At 43.7% G+C, this 2,837-nt stretch overlaps 1 pseudogene; it reads right to left on the bottom strand.

Moving 5' to 3' along the window:
• Positions 1 to 589: 589 nt before the first annotated feature.
• On the bottom strand, positions 590 to 707 carry LOC126471935 (5S ribosomal RNA; annotated as a pseudogene).
• Between the last annotated feature and the right edge of the window lie 2,130 nt (positions 708 to 2,837).

Raw genomic sequence — 2,837 nt, 5'->3', positions numbered from 1 at the left:
AACATTAAAAGCTTTGTGTTATCTTTGACTGAAATAAACTTTAATGGCTAAAAGTAATGTAGTTACTGAATCTCCCTGTCAATTACGAGGCTAATGTGAACAATGAAGTTATAGTAAAGGTAGTCAAAAAATTTCGTATGGCATTACTGACTGGGACAACACAGTGGGTAGGTTCAGCTGCCTAATCGAAAACGATTTCCTTCCTCCGCACACAGTGAGCTCCTTTCCCAGCGTGTTTCAGAGTTACGTATATTTGTAAAGTGTTGACTGTAATGTACGCGTGTATAGTGTGGTGCTATATTTGTGTTATATGACGATCAGAGAAGGGAGAGATTGAAAGATTGTGACTGTACATAGCTTGCTCTTATTGAATGACATTAAGCACTCCATCCTCAGGCCACAAGTGGCCCATCGGGGTAATTAATATCCAACCGCCGTGTCATCCTCAGCTGAGGATGCGGGTAAAAGGGGCGTGTGGTCAGCACACCGGTCTCCCGGCCGTTATGATGGTTTTCTTTGAACGAAGCCGCTACTATTCGGTCGAGTAGCTCCTCAATTGGCATCACGAGGCTAAGTGCACACCGAAAAATGGCAACAGCGCATGGCGGCCCAGATGGTCACCCATCCAAGTGCCGGCCACGCCCGACAGCGCTTAACTTCGGTGATCTGACGGGAACCGGTGTACCCACTGCGGCAAGGCCGGTGCCAAATAACATTAAGGCAGCCACCGAATTTAACCTATCCATCCGACGGACGGATCACCACAAAAATGTCACATCTCCTCGCTCCTTGAGACACTGCGTAGGTTTGGAATTTAATCCAGCCACTGATGCTAAGTTTGGTGGTAAGGAACCTCGCGTCCAACAGGATTCGAACAGGTCACCTCTGATTCAAACGCCACTCCACAGACATGCGTTTGCGACCTCAGCTACGGATGTGAGTAACAATTATAATAAAGATTTCTGGCAAACTTCTCAGTGTCTATCTACACATGAAATTAAAAAAACTGCAAAAAATTAACTGTGTAAAACTTATCACGCGTTACCTAATTGCCATGTAAGCGTAGGACTTGATTGAGTGAAAGCCTGAAACTGAACTATGAATGAGGGAGTGCCAGAAAGTTTTGATGTGGTGATAGAGAGAACAGACGTTCCACACTGATGACAACTGCGCTCCAATAATGAGAATTTTCACGAAAAAATTCTACTTCAAATTTTTAACATTGCAGGTAATTAATATCTGCGACGAATCTCTGCATATAGTGGTCCCATGGTATGATACGTGTCTCTAAACCGTAGGGATTTCTGTGTATAAGTAGTAGAAACGAAATAATTACGTGCACAGCTAACACCAGTTTTGTTACTACTTGTATCTTACATCGCGCCGGAAATGCATTAGTATAAAATTAAAAATGACCATTACAAAGCCGGCTCTCAGTTCTAGGCGCTCCGTCCGGAACCGCGCGACTGCTACGGTCGCAGGTTCGAATCCTGCCTCGGGCATGGATGTGTGTTATGTCCTAAGGTTAGTTAGGTTTAAGTAGTTCTAAGTTCTAGGGGACTGATGACCACAGATGTTAAGTCCCATAGTGCTCAGAGCCATTTTGACCATTACAAAAGATTTATTTTGTATAATTTTCAAACAGTACGCTATAAGCGATCATAATCTCTGGGTCGCACACCTATGAATAGGTTGCCCTGGAAATTAATTTCGTATTCACTTACATCGTGCTCAAATCCTGCCGTCGTGCTGAAAGGCCATCATAAATGTGTCTGATGCCATCCATCTGCACAGACAGTATACCACATTACTCCCTTCTGTTATCACAATGCGACGCGATCTGCAGACCGTCACAGCGTGTTGTTTAGTATAAAAAAAATTGTTCAAATGGCTCTGAGCACTATGGGCTTAACATCTATGGTCATCAGTCCCCTAGAACTTAGAACTACTTAAACCTAACTAACCTAAGGACATCACACAACAGCCAGTCATCACGAGGCAGAGAAATGTTTGGTATCTTGAGGATCGTATTCCGTATCGGGACATACACATGCTGGAAGATCACATGTTTCTGATGCTGCAGTGATGGCAGCATAACGGGTTGTTTGACGCTCTTTGAGTATAATGAGCTGTTGAATGTTCAGTGGACAGACATAGGGATGCCTTTATATTTTGTATAGATAAGAGCTCCCACCATGATGCTTATTATGTTTGTCTTATATGTCGCTGTCTGATACACATCGGCAGTTGTCTCTCTTCTATATGATATCCACATTCACATCTACACCTGTACTCCGCAAGTCAACTTATGATTTGTGGCGGAGGGTACTTTGTGATTCACTGTCGCTTTTCAATTTTTGTTTTCCAGTCTCGAATCATGCGCTGGAAGAATGATTGTTTGTTAGTATCCGTGTGAGTTCGAATCTCTCTAATTTTACGTCTTGGACTTTTCGTGAGCTGTACGTGGAAGAAAATATATCGGCCGGCCGAAGTGGCCGTGCGGTTAAAGGCGCTGCAGTCTGGAACCGCAAGACCGCTACGGTCGCAGGTTCGAATCCTGCCTCGGGCATGGACGTTTGTGATGTCCTTAGGTTATTTAGGTTTAAGTAGTTCTAAGTTCTAGGGGACTGATGACCTCAGCAGTTGAGTCCCATAGTGCCCAGAGCCATTTGAACCATTTTTTTTTTAAATATATCGGTTGACTGCTTCTGGAACGTGCGATTGGGAATTTTAGCAGTAAACCACACTGTGATGCACAACACCTCTCTTATAGCTTAAGTGTTGAATGAGCATCTGAATGACACTTTTGCGCGTATTGAACGAATTTGTGACGAACC

This window comes from Schistocerca serialis, chromosome 3 (assembly GCF_023864345.2).
Source record: "Schistocerca serialis cubense isolate TAMUIC-IGC-003099 chromosome 3, iqSchSeri2.2, whole genome shotgun sequence".
Classification (NCBI taxonomy): Eukaryota; Metazoa; Arthropoda; class Insecta; order Orthoptera; family Acrididae; genus Schistocerca; species Schistocerca serialis.
The sequence above is the reverse complement of the archived record's forward strand: the minus strand, read 5'-3'. Positions and strand labels throughout refer to the sequence as shown.